Below are 19,941 nucleotides of genomic sequence, written 5' to 3'. Positions count from 1 at the left end.
AATATCCGCGCCGACTTACTTCTAGTAATATTTGTAACAGAACTGTCATATGTGGAAACAGTTTACCGAGACTATGGTGAATTTTAAATTATATTCAGCTTCTTTTTATACTAAAAGAGTGACATTCTTATTAGACTGTAATTTTTAACAAGTGTTATTGAAATATCATTAAGTGAATGCAGCAGATATTTTATCATTTATCCTTTCAGTCTATGTGTAAGCAAAATGTGATTTACAGTTTGTAGTTTATATTTTAGTCTATTAGCATTTTAATAAAAATTCTTCATCAGTTTCGCTTTACGGGTTTGGTAAAAATGCTTCATATACTTCATATTAAGAGATAGTGTTTTCCCCTTTAGAACGCTCCTCTAGAAACTATATACATCTTACACGTATAGCATGAGATTAAAAATTAGGAACAAATAGCTTATCATATATTCATTAAGCATAAATAGAAGGAAATTTATTAACTATAAGTAAAAGGAAATTAATTTGCTTAGTTTTATCTCAAGATGTGGTTTTTAGACCACTTAATTATCTTTCTTGGGAAACATTTTTAACACATCACGTTGATGTATTGGCATTAATTTTAAATGAAGTCACTGTATAAAATTTCTTCAAGAATACAATATAGTCTTGCATGTCGAGGCAGATGAGACACATTTATCTTCTTTTATTCAGTATTAATGTTAGTTATCGTATTTTATTTCATGACTCTTCCGAGGAATATTTTTCTATCAAGTATGTTTGAGTGGGAAAATTGACTTTAGAGGGATTTAATTCACTTCGATTCATTATCTTTCAAAATAATTACTCGGAAGTTTAGAAAAAGCTTCTGCTTTCTGTCATATGATTTTAGTACTCCTTCAATTGAGATGTACGCTTTTAGTAGTATTTAGTATATTATTGTACATTACAGTTTTAGTGGATAGGAAAACTTGGGTCTTTCTTTTCTTCAGTGAATGCGATGTTATTAAAATGATCACAGGCTATCGATAAAAGAAGAAAAGAGGCGAAGTTTGTAGCAATAACCATTAAGTGTTTTTCCAAATAAGTCAACCGGAATTCCTGAATTTTAAAAACGGAAATTCATATTCACCTTTTAAAACGGTATTTTGAGATTCCATAAAGAGAGCGCAATTGCTCATTCATGTGTAATATTTTAATTCACAGGACATGATATGTTTTAATAAAGCGTAAAAAACTCTTGTGTTCTAATATTCAACTCGCTTGGTTAATAGACCAAATAATTGTCAAAAATTACTGGACATTCCCCTAGGTAGCAAGGACGCTGAATAAAATCCCCAAAAGAATGCAATTAGAGGAATAAACACACTAGCCCATTTTTGACAAAAAATATTTTGAGGAGGATTATTTTAGGTTTTCTAACTAATCTCGCTAATTACAATCAAATAAAATAGTCTTCTTAGTTGTATATTTAAAGCGGTCATATTTTGTGTAAATTCAAATGGCAGGAAACATTAAGGCTTTATTCCAATATCCGAGCTTGATACACGGCAGTGAAGCAGCTCTTTCAGTTAATAAATGGCTTGCCTTCCAATGTTGTCATAAATATTTATCCGCAAAATATGACAAATCATTTAAGTAAAATGATTAACATTTTATTTAACGCATTCAAGTGCATTCTATTTCGCGTATATGAAAGATGTATAAAACTAGCGTATCCATTTCTTTTCCAAGATAAAAAAATAATTTTGTTAATAATCTGTTCTAATTCTTCCGGGACTTTCTTTCTTATTTTACTCTGTTTTTTTATAAATGCATAAATCTAGTAGTGAAAATTTTCGTTGCTGAGTTTTTGAATTTTCAGTTTTCCTGAATTCACTTTCTTCGATTCTAAGGCAGCATCTGTACGCTTTTTGAATGTTTCCGATATGAAGTATCATTCCAAAAACAACAATTTAGAAATTTTATACTCAAAAACTTAACCATAGTTTTAATTTTAAATGAAAGATTTTTATACTGAGATTGTGACATTTTTTCCCAAATTCTTTTGAGGCAATATATGTGGGCATTTATAAATATACTTGAAAAATATTAATCAGAAAATGGAATTTCGAAAGCACGTCCGCATCATTTTAAATCTCTGAGTCACATTTAACCGATTGATTTAAAAGATGTAGAGATGGCTATAAATCTGATGCTATCATCAGTGTTTCATAAAGATAATATTCATTAATAGAGATATGAATTGTAATTATTGTTAGTATAACTGTTGACGTAACAAATAATTTAATTTTGCTTCTGTTTAAAATTTATCTGATAAGAAAGAAACTGTTCATAGCGACAACATTTATCAGATCATATATTTCGTACCTTGTTTCTAATAAGATAGCTTTGTATATTTTGTTTGAAAGTTGTGACTTTTGTTCAGCTTCTGCTTGCAAAACGTTTGCTGCAATGTCTGAGTGACATAGTTTAAGCAGCGAATTTCTTCTCCAGGTATTTACCTAGAGTATTTTATTTAATTAAAATCCAATTATGTACTTAGAAGTGGTATTGGTAAAGATCCAAAATTGCTTAATAAATGTAATTCTAAGTACAAATTTCAGAATGTAATATATGAATAATTTCCTCAGATACCCGAGAGTAAGAAGTTAACTTATAACTCGTGGAACGCAGCAATGAAAATAATGCTAATTTATTAGAAAATTATATCATACAAATAAATGAATGTTGTGCAAGTAGTAACTCTGTAAAAGTAAAGATTTTCTAGAAAAGAGAAGAATAAGACGTATGCCACAAAGGATAAAATATCAACCAACAGTTCAAGAGTGCAATCACCAGCACGGATTCATAATTTTTCTTTATTTTGTTTACTCGTTTGATAGTGTAATTACGAGCTTTTCATTTATTTCTCTTGACATCATCTGATTAAGACATTCATGAATCATCAGCCTCCCACATGTATATGCAGTATATATGGTTGACACATGTATGTGTTTTCTGCACATGTATGTGCTATGCTATGTCTCAGCATTGAAAAAAAAATACTAACTCTTGATCCACAAAAAGGAAAAAGTGTTTTCTCCAATCTGGTCATGTGCTCTGTAAGTAATTTTTTACTAAATATATATCTTCAAAGCTTCAAATATTTTAGTCCGTTGTAACTCACATAATTAGCAAATTTCATAATTTGGTAGTTATTATTTCATCATTTTTTGCATGGGATCGTTGAAATTATTTCGTATGTATAGAAAGTTTTATATTTTTTAAATTCGTTTTTTGGCATATTCGGCAAATTTGCTGCGTTATATGCTTTTTTACTTTTTACTATTATAACTTATTAATTTTAATAATTAAATTATTTGCCTTACACAAATCCATTTATTTGGTATTTTAATGTATGCTACCGTTTGCACTTGAAAACAGTAATTATCTTTCAACAAGTTTATTTTTACTATATGTTAAGTCTACGAAAGATGTTATTGACAAAAAATATACTCACTTTTTTTAAAAGATGTTAATTTTATTTTTTGCGTACATATTTAATGATTAACAAAATTTAAAAAAATTAATCAGGTAATAGATATATGAATATAAATGGCCTTTGGACCTGAATATCTAAACATAAGTATTTCGTAGTTCAAACCGTTTTGCTTCTGAGCCCCTCATTTATCAGTGAAACTTGGGCACGATAATTCTCTTTACAATTCTCTTCAGTGTTGGAACTAAGAATCAAAGAAAACGAATTCCAGACGTTCAACGAACGTGACCTTTTTTGTTGAAGGAGGAGTTCTTTTGTAAAAGGCGCAGACAATGCCGCTTTGAATCCAAAATTTGAAGATCCATATCTATTTACGTTTAATCGATGTTTAGTTTATGAACTCTAGAATTTTATTTAGTATGAGCTAGAAAGATGGACAAGAAATAAGCTTTTATGTAATAACAGAAATCGAAATAAATTATTGATGATATTTCCAGCCATTAAAGTGATGCAAGGCAGTCTAAATGTTTAAGAAAGACATTTTTGATAATTTTATATTAAACGGATGAGGTTTTAGAAGTGTTTCTGGGATATTATGGATCTTATAGGGAACAGCATTCTTAGAAAGCAAAGGATTAAAAAATATTATTTCTATAGATCCTTCACAAGGTAACAAACCTCCGACCTTGGCTCACATATGTAATAATCCAATGATATATGTTTAAATATTTAGATAAATACAGTATGTATGATAATAAAAAAATATGATCTACGACAGATGGTTTATTGATAATGCAGCCGAATATTCAAACTTTTTTTAATTAAAATTTATTTATTAATTTTTATTAAAATTGAAAAACATATTTTAGCAATTTTGTTATAAAATTAGATTTCAATAAGAATATTTTTTTTACCATATTCAGTCTATCTAATTTAATTATCGATGTAGCATAAAGTTCGATTTTTTTTTCTTTATAAATCTGATTCGATTCGTTCTTTCGAGTTTTTTTTGTTATGTATTTATAGTGAATAAATGAGATGATAATTTCATTTCTGTAATCCAAGCATCATTTATATTCAATACTTGCTTACCATGCTCAGTATTATTATTTATTTAAATAGCATATAAGTTTGCTTTAAAAGATAAGGAAAATTACTTATAGCAATATTTGGAAAGAGTTTGTGAAATTTTCCATTTTTGTAACTCTTTCTTTTCACTGTGAAATCAATTATGCCATGAAAACAAAAATCGATTGCTCGGTCTACACCTCAAGCACGAAAGAAAAAGGCGTCACGAGTTTCAGGAACAAACAAGCAACGGGAAGAAAGACTGGAAAACGTTCGAGTATGCCCACTCAAGCCCGTTCTTATGAAACAAACGAGCAACGGAAAGCAAGATTGGGAAATGTTAGAGTACGCACTGCTTAAGCCCGTTCGTTTGAAAGAGACGAGTAACTGGAAGCAAGACGGGAAAACATTCGAGTACGTACTGCTCGATCTAGAAGAACACTGCATGCTGATTTAAATCTTGGCGCATTCCACTACGATTCTAATTATGATTACAGTCTTCATCCAAATGTGATCGCTGTAAAGATGGTTAAATTATGCAAGTATTCAGAGATGCCAAATTTAAGAATGAAGCACCAGGAATATGTTGCACGAGTGGAAAAGTGGAGTTTTCAGAATTAAATTCACCACCCGAACCATTATCAACTTTGGTATCAAGTGACACAAGCTAATCGAAACATGTAAAATATGCATAAAGGAAAATTTTCTTAGCATTGCATCGCATGCCGGGTGACAGCTAGTAGGTTAAAAAATTCATTTGTTTAACTTATTATAGTTAGCAATGTATTCATTGATACTAATTACATTTACTGCATTTAATCAACAACTACATTAAATTTGAGTTTATATTTACATTTTTCTATTATAGAGTTTTTTATGTTTCGCAGAAGTCGGTAGATGCATTTCAACTTTTTGTTGTCTGTTCTATTAGCATGGGTTTCTCATCTTTTCCTTTAATTTGTCACACTGAAAATAATTTATATTCTTTTAACGTAAGTAGTCTTACTTCTTTCTGATGTAAAGAATGTCTTATTTTTGGGATATGCCAATGTTCCTATCACAGGAATATAGATATGAATGCCAAAAGCACAGAAAACAGGCAAATTTTACCACTGTCTCTATATTTACCAATAAAAATTTAAAAAAAAAGTACCATATTCTTGGTAGGTGGGATGGGATACAAACAATTATTCCGTGAAAAATCCCAAATATGTTATTTTGCAATAGGCCTGACAAATCATAATCAAATTATGACCTTTCGGCTGAAACAAAGGTTAAACTACATAGATTACATATTCAATGTAAGGTGGAAGTAAAAGCTTATTAATTAAAAATTTTCCTATAATAATCGATAAATTAATTCAATTCAAAAGTAAAATGAGAATTAATTACGTTAAAAAACTAATAAAAATAATGAAATGAAAAAAGAAATTTAATAAAATATGAAATTAATATAGTAATAATTGATTGAAAATATTAGTGCCAGAATGTTAGAGTCACATATAATGAACGTATTTATTATCAAATTTTAGAGAAATAAACTGCTTTCTTTATGTTACGAAATTTTTAATATTCAGAGTAACGTTATCTGCGCATAATCAGAGAATTTTCATGATTTTCATCAATCATCCGGAAGCTGTCCATTTCTGCTGCTTTCAGAATCTTTAATTTATTACACCAGTGGTTGTGAATATTTCTAAAAATCATCAGTTAGACTTGCTACAAGTTGTATCAATTAAATGTAGTATAAATATCAAAGTAATATAAAAAAATAAGACATATTTTGTTTAGAAACATGTATATTGCTTTTAAATAGCACAGCTTATTAAATTATGTTCAGATTTAACTTAAAAGGCAAATTAAACATCCACAGGGCTGAGAGGTTAAGTGATTTATAGCGAAGTACTAAGGGGCTATTTATTTAAGAGAAGGGATACCCTCGTGAGGAATTGCTAAACGAAACTGGCTCGTATTCACGTTAAACATGGGGTAATCCACGACAACGAATCATGAAGTCAGTTGGTTAACCCTGGTCTAACTACCAGTATTCAGTAGCCTTAACCGCTCATCAACTGGTGGGCCCTAAGAGTTCATAAGTTTCCAGGCCGCTTAATTAATAAATTTATAAGGAATTTTCTTCATTCTTACTGCTTGCCTTCTTGGTGTAGTCAGAACTAAGTCCAGCTGGTAATCTGCAGGTACGGAATTCGAACTCTCGCGAGGCTATAGTTATATAGTTTTTTATATTTATTGTTCTCATAATGCTCAATGACTCTTCAAGTAGCGCTTGAACTGATACTGGTGGACGGTAATTCGCCGTCATCCTAGTTTGGCCATTGGGGCCCATCCTCCTAAGTCGCTCGTTAAATGGAGGAAATGGTTTTCTCCTTACTGGCGCGCCTTCGTGGTGTAATTGGAAGCACGGCTAGCAGTCGGGAGGTTCAGAGTCTGAATAGCAGCAATAGCATTGTTTAGTTATCCTGCTCCGACAGAAAATATAATGACTACAAATTAAACATCTTATATCTAGTGAAATGACCATATCTAACAGAAGTAGCAATTTGTTAGTTTGCTGGGAAATTACAGAAGTAACAGTTTTCTATGTGCGTAATAAATGATCTGTAATGTAAACAAATACGAAAAATATAAACGTTAGGGTACACACACCTCGAGTACCAATATGAAGCGATTTAAATTAAGCAGTTGGGGAAACTTTAAGAATGAATTTTACTAAAACTTTTCGGGAAGACTATTTCTAAACATGTTTTGAAGCATAATCATAGACCATGGCTCTAATTTGTTAAGTGATTGACGGTAGAAGATACATAGCCGACAGCTAGCTGGTAGTTGACTGGAGATCTAGCCAAAATGCCATTTAATTTACCGGAAATCTAATCGGCAAGGACATTTAGTTAACGTGCTATCGTTTAAACGATAGCACGTTAACCGACGTTACGTTTATCGTTAGCTTACAGCACGTAAATTTAGACACTATAGAGCTTGCGACAATGCCTTATTAAAATTTTTCCAAATTTATCCGATAAAAGGACATTTTCAGGGTACGCAGCGAGAAGGTTTATGGACGAATACCATATTTTTGTCTTCATTTAATGCTAAGTATAGATTTTAAAATGAGGCAGAAAAGTAATGTTAGGTTGGCGTAGATTTTGAAATCAATTTAGGGAGTGATTAGACATGCCGAATAGAAAAATTAACATTGGGGAGAGCAATGGAAAGCAAGGGGTGGAGCAAAGTGAAAACGAATGTAGCGTGATCTGTTGAGAATAGCTAAAATGTTAGAATTTTGAAAACGTTGGGAAGAGCTGATTGGCAAATTAATTTCATTAACTAAAGGAGAAAACTTTTGTTAATGTGAAAGTGTTAAAAAAGTCCAGTTTACTAACCGAAGAAGCTTTGCGAATAATTATAGCAGATATAAAAACGTCAAAATCCAACTGCAAAATTATGATCAAGTAAGCCATTATGAATTGTTTATTTCTTGAATTTTTTTATTCTTATATTAATTGAAATTTGTTTATTTCTTCTTTTAGAACACACGTTTCATGTTCTCAGAGGAGAAATTGCAATTTTCTTTCAGTTTAGTCAAATCACACTAATATGATACACTAAAATTTCACAAGAATTAACATAAGAGCTGAAATATTTAAGAATCAACTACAAATATCAGCGGCAGGTAAGAAAATGTTTTGGAAGCTGAATTTCTGGAGACTGAAAGCAATTTTGTAATTGACAGAAATATGAAATAAGTTGCTGGATAAATATAAACGCATTTTATTAAAAGAAATACAAGAAGTTCCCTATGTAACCCATACTATCACATGGGGCTTACAGAAGTAAGTATGAAACACAATACAAAATAAACAGAAGAGGAAATTGAAACAAAATTAAGAAAGATTACAAAATTTTACAATGAATTGCAAAAACTTTTAAAGCACTTATCTCAGAAATAAATTGGTAAAATTCTGGAGGCCAGTTAATATTAAAAATTTTTAGTCCCAGTTTCTTTCGTTCTCATATTTAGGACATAGAAGAAGCGCATGTTCAACATTCTCCTTGCCACTTAGGCTGCAATCACAGACAGACTCTTGGCTTAACTTAAGTCTGCTCAGATAACTTTTGAAATTTCCACGGCCAGTAAGAAATTGGGTTAATTTATAGTTTGTGAAGAAGTGATGACATGACAATCTCATTTTTATGGAAGGAAAAAATCTCTTATTTAAGCTTCCTTTATTTGAGCTAATGAATTCTTGGTTCCACGATTCCACAATACATCACCTTCTAACGAAAGGAATTAGGGATATTGCCAAAAGTGTTAATTTTACATCTTGTCGCAGTCTTAGCAAGGAAATCGGCTCGTTCGTTCCGAACAACATCTGTATGACCACTAACAAATGTAAATGCAACCAAAATATTTTTATCTTTTAGGTTTTTCAGTTGTTTTTTAATCTCGATAATGATATTATTAGAGGAAGAAATACATTTTAGGATCTCCAAAGATGATAGCGAATCAGTACAAATGAGATTCACTATTTTGTTCAGAGATCCATTTTATTAGCACAAAAGTTTAAGCACAAAAGTTCAACTGTATGAAAACGGTACATTCATCTCTAATTCTAAATTGGAAGTGCTCAAATTCAAGACCATTTCTGTAGACAACAAATGTAAGACCAACCTTGCCATCAGTTTTGCTGCCATCAGTACAAGAAGCTACAGGCGAATGAAGCATCGGCGATTTTATTGCTAAATTAAGTAATATTAACAGCATTTCTTTCTGAAGGGTGAGGAAGATCAGATGGAGGTAAAATACAATCATATTGAGAGACTGCAGAAGCAGAAATATTTTACCCATAGGCAATATAATGAAGAATGGCAATGTCAGTTGGAGGAAAGCCAGAAATTGCATAAATAGATTCATAGCTAATGGTACGATATCCACATATGACCCGCAGAAGTATCCTTTGAACCCGTCGTAAATATTAATAATTTATCTTCTTAAGCAATACATTGTCGCCTGGTTTTAACTAAATATAGGCATTATCAGTTAAATGTGTTGTCGATTACACATGCTGTCGGCTAAATGCATTCTCGTCTAAACGTGGTATCGGCTAAATATTCTGTCGGCTAAATAAATACCAGTGTCACCTAAACGTCCATGTCGGCTAAATGTACGCGTCGGTTAAATGCCCTATAGTTTAAGTTGGTTCGGCTAAGTGTCACGAATGCACTAAATCAAACAAGGAAGTTTCACAAAGTGCGATAATAAAATATGAAATAGATAATAAAACAAATACCAAATTAGGGATTCCAGATGCCCATATTCGGTGAAGGATTACGTGATTCAAAATTTGATGACTCTAGGTACCGTTGTTTTATCGTAATGTGAGAAGCATGCATACATTCATGCAGATTCTTCATTATTTAATTTCTTTAGATATAATACAGGGCTCTAATATTTGGTGTCAACAATTTGAAAAGTGAACAGACATTTGTAGTGAGCCAACGTAAAATGTCAAAACGAAATTAATAGGCCTTTTGGGCAAACGCTCTTTAGGTTAGAAATGTTTTTCTTAGTAAACCGAAATGGTAAACGAAAACTCAGTCTCCTGTGAGCAAAATTAACGAAGATATCATTAATGCTGATATGAGCTGCACATGTTAAGCTTCCCAATGCAAAGTTTAGAACAGGAGTTCCCAACCCTATGCCCGCGGGCACCATGGCTCCCGCCAACCGTTTAACTTGTGCAAGCCGCTGTGCGATCACAATAAAAATGTTTTAATTTTCATAAAATTCTGTGAACCTATAAGGTATTTCTCCCGTCTTCTTGGCATACCTTCGTGGTGTGGTGGTTTGAACACTGGCTGCGTATTCCAGAGGTCCATGGTTCGATTCACTGCGAAGGCGTTGCTAATTTTTCATCTTTCCTGCTTCCAAAATGCCTATTGTCTCTACAGTGGCACCCGAACTAAAAGGGTATTGGATGATGATTCTCCACACCCAGGATTTGGCGATTGGGTCCCCTAAAACCTCAGTTGCCCTTTAAAAAAAGGAATATAAAGATATTTCTCCCGCCTTCTTGGCATGCGTTCTTGGTGTGGTGGTTAGAACGCTGGGCGCGTATTCCAGAGGTCCGTGGTTCGATTCCCGGCGAAGGCGTTGTATATTTTTCACGTTGCATGCTTCAAAAAAATACCTAATGTCTCTACCTCATTTTCTCATTTTTAATGAAGTAGAAGTTGCGTCCAACAGAGATAACAGCACAAAGCGAAATGAAACCGATCTCTTTTTTCATATGCATGCATTATTAACAATATCTAACTATAAATTCACCTTGAAAAAGTAAACAGTGCCCGCCGTCCAAGAGATATTCTAGAATGTGCTCCTCGGAACGAAAAGGTTGGAGACCCCTGGTTTAGAAGTTACTTTTTTCTATTATGTACATAAGCATGTCCGTGTGTGTAGCGCACATAAGCATATGTAAATATATACATAAAAATGGGTTTCTTATTCCTAACTGCAGAAATGTTAAATACGAAATTTTGTTTGTAAAAGTTTAATTTTTATATAATCTCCAAACTGGAGGGTTTTGTCTCTGGTGAAAGATGATTTGAGCAACACAGTTTTGATAATTTTGTAATAGCCAATTTTTTATGTAACCAATTTTGCACGTAATATTCGTAACTTGTAACAAGTTTCTTCATAAGATTTTCAGTAGGTTAAGGAATAATTATCCAGCTGAAATCTCTCATTTAGTAATTGAATATAAAAATTGTAATTTAGCATAAGTTAAGTGAAAGATGTCATATGATGAAACTGCTGAAATTTGAATGCTTATTTTGCTTGATTCATTTCTTAAACTGAAATAGTTTGTCTGAGATCAGCCATTCAAGAGATGTTTGAACGTGTGAACTTTTGAAACACTTTTAACATAAATAGTGACAAAATGTGCAACATCCAAGAAATAAAAATTAGAATCAAATTTTCCGTCCTTACACACACACACATACATGTGTTTTATTCTTCATTCACCATCAATGAGCTGGAATAATCCTTTGTTTACACTCACTCAGCTTTCATGATTCGGATTCGTCTAATAATGGTGTAACACAAAAGAACATATAGATCAATAATACAGTTAAGAAATATTGAGATACTAATGAATAATAATTTTCATAGATTCAAAATAAAAACTGTATTATTTATATTTAGTTAACAGGCTATAAAACTTAAATAAAATTGATTAATACATGAAAATGTAAGCATGCATTAATAAAGTATTTGTAAGAAACATTTTAAATTACAACATTTTATAAAATACAGCAAAAGATGAATAACATATCGTAAAAGTTTCATAATCTAAGAAGTTCCGACTTCAATATTATCGAATTATCAAATATGTCGTAGTATAAGAGAATGCAGAAAAGCAATTTTGTAAATGTAATTTAATCTACGATGAACTATTAAACTTTAAACAAAGTTATACGTTTTACGCAAAGAAGCATTTAATCATGAATATATACAGAAGATATATTAAAGAATATGCAAAATTCATTATTCTTAACCAGTTCTTAACTAGCCGGAATCTTAATTCATATTGCTAGTTTTTAACAAGTATTGATATTGCATAGAGACTCTTCAGAGTTTGAATGTTCATATTCAAATCAATGCGACATTTAAGAGATATGAAGGTTTATTACTTATTCACTTCTATTAGTTATTACGTTCCTTAAATTTCTACAAATATATTTAATGCTTCGGTAAGCTTGTATCAACTTCTTCTCATTATTGCCTACTTCTTTTGATACCAGCGCGGTTTTCTACAACTGGCTTCATTAATTCATTCGCAAAATTTCGTCTTCAATTAAGCAGAACTAGAGCAGTATTCGAAGGAGCACTTTGGATTGAGTTAAATGATTCAGAGTGGCTAATCATAGAACAACCAATTTTTCTGTTCTTTGCTGTATAATATTCAGCTAGAATAATGCTGACTGAAGAAAGATACCGAATGTCTCCTATTATTTCCGAGTAACAGTTTTATTACTTCCAACTTCCCCTTGTAGCCTCATCAGATAAAATTCATATCGGACATATGCATTCCTGATTATTGCATGTACCGAATCAGTTGCTAGATTATCAAAAGTTTCGTTATTTTAGTCCTATGTGATTAAAAATACGTATAAGCTCGAGGCAGCTAATAATGACGGATTTTAAAGTGAAAATTGTCAAAGAGAAATTTAAATGAATTGAATGTAATCTTTCATATATTTTTGATTTATGTATTTTATTTCTTTTCTTCTTTAGAGTTTTCCTAATGCCCCAGTGTAATGTCGTACTGTTATACTGGTATATCCACTTTGACATAAACGAAGCAATTTAAACATAATAACCATATTTATTCCATTATATTACTTTATATCTTATATGTAATTTCTTTAACCATTTCTGTTCTTAGGTTCATTAATTTTCAATCGAAGCATTTCTGAAAAAGAACTTTTTTTCCTATGGTTTTATTTCTAAAACATGCAGAGTTAGCGTTTTACAAATGCATAACTGAAGAGATAACGAAATGCATTATTGATTTCTTAATCTAATTAAGTTCACATAAGTTTAATTTCAGTGAGGAAATATGACTAATATTTGATCAATGGAATTTAGATTAAATCCTTTCAGCTTCAAGCCAGCGATATAATGCGGGAAAAAATGTCGTATATCGGAAAGAGATTATATTTATTCACTTCCTTTTCTCCTCGCATTCTTTATACTCTAATATGATAGTTTTTAAAGTAACACTATCCTAAGTTTAAAGAGGTTAAAAAACTGTAATAGTTAAGCAGGAAGTAAAACGCCTTTTTAGTTTCATGTCCTTCAAAGTAAATTTTCATACTTGAATAAATAGTAAATTTATGAAATGAAAAACATTGATGTGACGATGTGATCCATATTTATTTCTGAAAGCAGGCAAGTGATATGTAAGGCAAGTATGGCTGTTTAGTGCGACTGCTGCCGAAAACATCATAACAAAATTATGGCTGACGAAAATGTCACGGAGAAAGCAACGAAAGGAGCAAAGCGTCGTCGTACGGAAAATACCGTAGGAGAAAAGGAGGCAAGGAGAAAACACCGCAGTCCTAATACACCATGGTGTAAAACATCTTGGTAGAAAATTAAGCGGTGCAAAATCTTCGCAATTTTAAGCCATCATCTTACAGAATACTACGGTAGAAATTAAGCACATAAATTATCGCATGATAATTTATTAATAATGTCACTGAAATCGCATGATAATTTAATCTTTTCCACTGGGCTGGGGTATATATATCCCACACGTTTACTGCTTTAAATGTGTCTCAGGAAATATCAGTAAATTATGGAAAATTTAGAATTTACTCTTTAATATGGAGTAAGAAGTGACAGACCCTGCTGATTTCTTTTCCTGCTCCTTCCTGTTAACATAGCTGGCTAAATGGCCCTAATACAGAAAAAATTCGTCCTTATAGCCCACAGGAAAAGGTTAATAACAATGAGTAAATTGATGTTGCTGACTATCAATCAAAAGTCATATCAAAAGTCAATATTTAATTAACCTTTTTTTTTTTTTATAAAAAACCTATTAGTAGATTTTTCATGAAAAATATAGTATTAAAAATTAGAAAGGGGAGGATACATAAGGTCAAAATATCTTAACTGCTACAATTAACATTAATTTTTACTAATTTCCAGATTCTTCATGTTTGCGTTTACTTTTTACTTTCTCAGGAAACTTTTTAAAAATTAATGCAAAAATATGAAATATAGAGATAAAATATTGCTTATTTTTTCTTTAATTATGCGAAAAGTTATTAATAATTTTTTCATTTATAAAATATTTTTTATGATCTTATTTTTTAACACGATATTCTGTAGGCTGACGCTTTAAAACTGCGAATATTTGCAAAACTTTATTTTTTACCACGATGTTTTCTCCTTTCTTTCCTTTTTCCCCGATGAGTTGTACAGCATTTTCCCCTTTCCTTACTTTCTACGTGATGTTTCTCTTCGCGATGTTTTCACTTGTAACCGGGTAGTGTAACTGTTTTAGTAAAATTGAAGTGTTACTGTTAAAATTTGCAGCTTTTTTTTTCATTTAAGAAATTAATAAGAATTACTTTTAGCCAAATTAATCGCAAATAATGATTTTGGAAGAATCATACTGCAGTGATCATGCCTCCGAATATTTTGAAATCTTCTTTTTTCGCAACTTTATAAAAGTCATGTTTTTTCACATGCAGCTTTCCATATATCATCGAAAAGAGAATTAAATATAGAATTCAGAACCAAAACAGAATTAAGGTATGTACATAATTAAAAATACTTTTCTCGTTTAAACAAAAATATATTAGTGTTCAATAACTGATTGGAAGTGCATCGTTCCTCAGAATACTTGCTGATGATCCTGACAGTATTTGCAACCTATTATATTTCAAATTGGGGAAGTCACAATTCAGTTGTTTATGAAAGTATTCAACTGAAAAAATGTGATTGTTAAGAGCAACTGTGCGAGAAATCTTGGTTCGCTGTTTGTTCGGCAGTGCATATCTATTCTTTCACAGTGGAATTCGGATTATGTTTTTGATACTGAAGTTTGCACAAACTGTCTTTCAGCTGATGTGAACTTGAAATAATATAAATAGGTTACAAAAATATATCGTTTCTTACAAGAATTCAAAGTTGAAAACGTGAAAATTTCAAAGTACATAAACTGGGCCATCACCGTACTATAGATCGTCTTAAGTTCTATTAAAAAGCAAACTTTAAATTGCACACTGTTCTATGTTTTTTTCACTTTCGTTACTAATTTTATTCAGACCAGGAGGTCATGAAAATTTAAATATGTTCAAGAGAATTAAATATGATCTGTTCTGAACTGCAATTCATGCTGATATAGAATTAGAGAGATATTTTGGTGTTCTTGGTTAAAGTGTTAAGCTGTTAAGTGAAATTTTTTAAGAGCAGTTTTCTCGCCAGAGTAATATTAAAATCCACTTGCTAATATAAATTTGCAGAGATATCTTTTAGTACCGACTAGACATCGAATTTATAGCTGAATGGAGATAGTCTAATTATAAATTTAGTACTTCCAGCAGCGGCATTTTGTTTTGATCATTGTATTTTAGTTACTATTACAAGTTACAGACTTAAAGACCTTTGTGCTCATTTGATCCTTTAATAGTTAAACATCTTATTTCATGATGAAGGCCGACACAGTCGGATAGCTCTTCGCCATTAGGGTGCAAACCAATAGCCCAGTAAAAGTGTAGTTAAAAGCATTCTTTGCATTGCTAATTATAAACCTTTTATTCATTATTACTATTTAGTAGTTTGGGAATGTTACCAAAAGTGATTTATTTAATGATAAATTACTGTCAAAATTAAGAGAAGGTATTTTTATAGATTAAGATGTCATGTCGTTTATTAGATCTAAGAAATATCTGAAAGTTTCAATTACATTTTCCAAACAATTAAAATTTTATGTCATTTAAAAAGCAATAAAATAATTTGTAAGCAGAAAAAATATTTTAAATGAACTAAAACGATTTATTATTTTTTATTTACATTTTATTTTGTATTTACAAAGTTAATAATAAACATAAATAGATAAGTCTTGCTACGTCTGCTTTGCATTTGAGAAAGGGTGTTCCAATGATACTTGAATTACAAATTATAAATTATACTTATATACTTCTAAAAAATTAAAAACTTGATATAAAAAATTAAAAACTTAAAACAACTTTGAATATATAATATTTCTACTATAAAAAAGTATAGTAGAAGTACTATATATTTAAATTCCTTCCACGCAACTAAAACCCAAATATATTTTTCTGATTTCCTTTTCCTTCTTCCTAACCTCTGTTCTCATATGACTTTAGTATAACAGGATTGTAATGAAATCAATAGAAGCGTAGTGTTTTTTCAGTAACTGAAGAAAGTTTTTATTCGAGTGATGAAAATAAGAACAGATTTTCCCTTCATTTTTATTCTAGCTGCGAATTTCACATGAAAAATAAAAAGAAGTGAAACTTAATTGTTCATACAGCAGAGGCATTGCAATCAAGATAAGAAAATTATTTCAAAATAAATTGTAAGCTTGCTAAGTCTTGTGCATAAAAAATAACAGTTGAGTTTTTCTAATGTGACTAACATGAGAACCAACATAAAAAAATAATACCAATAGCCATTACTCGTTATGAAAACAGTCTCGTCACTACAGTAACTCACAGAAATAGAAGAATATTTGTCTTTTGCTTATTGTTTTGATATGTAATGCATTCTCAGATTGTCTTGAAATTATTATGCACATAACGTAGTTTAAAAATTATATAAGAGGATCATAGCTCGGCAACATCTGCTACAGATTCTAATTATATTTCAAAAATAAACTACTGCTTGTTGTATTGAGAGCCACTTTTAATAGGGCAAAGTGCTGTGTGAGGTTAGTAATTCGCAGTTTAACCATGCCTGCTACAGTCGTTAAGACGGGGAATATTTTTAAATATCATATAATGCAAAGCCAAAGCATCATACTGATCCTTCGAATTAGCTATTTCGTTATTCTATTTAAATTATTTATTTAAAAAGATGTATTAGACTCTTAAAGTGTACGCAGCTAACTAATATGAGTTTAAATTACTTCATCAACATGACTGTACCTACGGTTATCTCAGCAGAAACAATCAACCATGAAGAAGATGGTTATATATTTATTTATCTTACATATTTTGATATCTTATAAAGTTCATATTCGTTTTTTCATGGCGTTTTACACTGCGATTATATTCTGCTTGCTGAGATATATTTTAATTACTCGTTATTCATATATTGATAATTATTTTGTGAAGAATTAAGACAGAAGTGGGCTAATACTTTTAACCGCAGGCCAAAAATTTCTTTTTAGTGCATCATGAGGGCAGAGCCGTCGTAAGGTGCTTGTATGATGACATTTTGAAGCATTCGTATTGTTTGCCAGGACGCAGTGGAGAAGGAAATACCCCTCCACCGAAGAAATTAAAAAAAAAAATATTTACAACTGAACAAATTATATATATTTTTTTCTAAATTACAAATATGCCAAAAAACAGACTGTTTGTGTCAGTCATCCAATGACTGACATGTATACTGTTTCATTTTAAAATAAATGGCGAATTATTGCTTTCCATTTCTGATCAGTCTTTTTGTTTTAACAATATCCATATTTCATGGCTTATACTCTAAATTAAAGCCCTAGAAATGATAGCACTTTATTCTTCTATGGGTCAACATACTTTCTAGTAAACATAGTGTTCTTAGCTTAAATTGATAGACAGTATTAGTGATGCATACATTATGCATATATCCACTGTAACAATATGTGTATGTATATAGATTGTAACACAACAGGCCAGATCCGCACTCATGCTATTGACTTCGATAGTTTCCGTAAAAAATCGGATAGAAAAAAGACGAAGATGTCGATGAACAGGATTTCGAAGCGGGTCGGATTAAGCAATTAGAAATACCGCGTTCGGCACACAGACCGGCTTTTGTCCAGCCCTGAATTAAGATGTCCTTCTCAGCTCATGAAGCATTTTCTTCGAAGACCTCGTATTCTGCACCAATGAAGGACATTGTTTATTTGTTACCGAGTAATTTGTTATGTATGCTCAGCCATCTCTGATTTCGTCTGTTATTCCTGATTAAATATTAACTTATTATGCTATTGATTCTCATTGAAAGCGGAATTCTTTATGTGAATTGTCCTCATTCTTCATTGACATTTATTTAATTAAAAAAAAATATGTTATCAGTAACAAGTTTTGCTCCATATTCAACATGCGATTCAAGTCTCTGCGAGGGCAGTGCTCATTTTTCATCTTTCGTGCTTCAAAATAACCTAACGTCTCTACAAATTAGGAAAGTATTTCAAAGAAACTGTATGATCAAATGTCTCTTGAACGGTTAGTCGTAGACACATGGTTCCAGTGTAAAATATGAATCAGATAAGGTAGGCTTCCAGACTTGGATAATTTTAGTTACTTCGCTCTTTTTAGGGGGAAAATAAGAGGAATTTAAACTTTAAGATTCTACCTAAATTAACTTTACTTTGGCGAGATTTTTACTTGAATTGTGAAGTGACTATTCGATAAGTTCAAACTGTATCAATGACAAGACGTAGGAAGGGTGGAAAAAAACTTTTTATGCAACTCAAGAAGTAAATTTACATCTGGCTCTTCCGGTGCTTACAAATTTAGTCAATACTTTTGGCTGCCACTCAAAACAGAAATATAAAATTCAAACTAAATAATCAGACGAAGCTACACAGAGTTAAGTAATGCAAGTTGGCTCTTAGCCTTACCGCCGAAGTACACAAACCGGCAATAAAACAGCAAGCTTAACTCAGTGAAACAACGTGGCCGAACAGTAGAACACCTATATGTGTGAAGTAACTCAGACACTAGCTTAAATAGTATCTTTCTGCCCTACTTTTCATAACACGCGAAACTGAAATATCATTCTGGCAAGAAGTGGAAATGATGAAAGATAGAAAAAATAAATATTTGAAAAACTGGTTAGTTTAAAAACTAAAATAACATTTCTTACAAAACTTTTGCGCAAACCCCTGATGGAAGAGTTCCAAGCTAAAATGTCTGCTGTTAAGTAAAAATTTCTCATTCTCCAAGAGAAAATGATAATTAAGCTGGTGGAAGGTAAAAAACTGCATTTAAGCGGGTATATGAAAATAAATTTAATTAAATTTAAAATTTCGAGCTTTAGCATTTCAAAACACGATAATTTAAAGCCAGTGCTTGTAAATTTTCCCTTTTTCAAAGCAGAAGGTTAAAAAAATTGCATTTGAAAATATAACATGCATTGCTGTATTTTAGCAACATTTTCATACAAGCTGCATAATTTTAAGTAAGAGATATCTCTATTACTTTTGATTGCATGGTGATGGATTTGCTTTTGTTTGATTGAGTCGGTTTTGGAAAATACTCTTCTTATTAGCATCCTTCAGATTTAAAAGTAATACGTTGTAAGGATCTTAAGTTTTACTAACGTTTATTTTATTTTAAATCTTTACTATCACTTCTTATTTTCTACTTCTGGCCAGAATTATAAGCGTTAAGGTTTTTATGCAAAGTTTGTCTGGCGAACGCCAAGTATTTAAGTTGTGGCTTTTTGCCAAGCGAGAGAGAGGAAGCAGTGAGTTCGAAGCAGGCCGCTTACCTTAGAAGTTACGCAGTTGCTTGTTGCCTTCCAGGCCAGAGGTTTTAATCCTCTTGATAACTTTTAAACGTATTGTAGTGTTCTCAGTTATCTGTACTACATACGCCTTCCTGTTAATATAAGGCCAATCTTCCACGTTTATTATTCTAAAGTTAAATTAGAG

At 31.3% G+C, this 19,941-nt stretch overlaps 1 long non-coding RNA gene across 2 annotated transcripts in view; it reads left to right on the top strand.

Annotated features, from left to right (window-relative positions):
* The first annotated feature begins 2,419 nt into the window (after nucleotides 1–2,419).
* Nucleotides 2,420–19,941, top strand: part of LOC146996810 (uncharacterized) — a 149,276-nt gene continuing 131,754 nt past the window's right edge. For both annotated transcript variants that reach the window (XR_015041474.1, XR_015041475.1), the window contains exon 1: nucleotides 2,420–3,071. This is a non-coding gene — a long non-coding RNA (uncharacterized LOC146996810). The remainder of the gene's footprint in view (nucleotides 3,072–19,941) is intronic.

Source organism: Stegodyphus dumicola, chromosome 6, assembly GCF_044657685.1.
Source record: "Stegodyphus dumicola isolate Sdum_Otavi_A_Nest chromosome 6, ASM4465768v1".
Classification (NCBI taxonomy): domain Eukaryota; kingdom Metazoa; phylum Arthropoda; class Arachnida; order Araneae; family Eresidae; genus Stegodyphus; species Stegodyphus dumicola.
The sequence above is the reverse complement of the archived record's forward strand: the minus strand, read 5'-3'. Positions and strand labels throughout refer to the sequence as shown.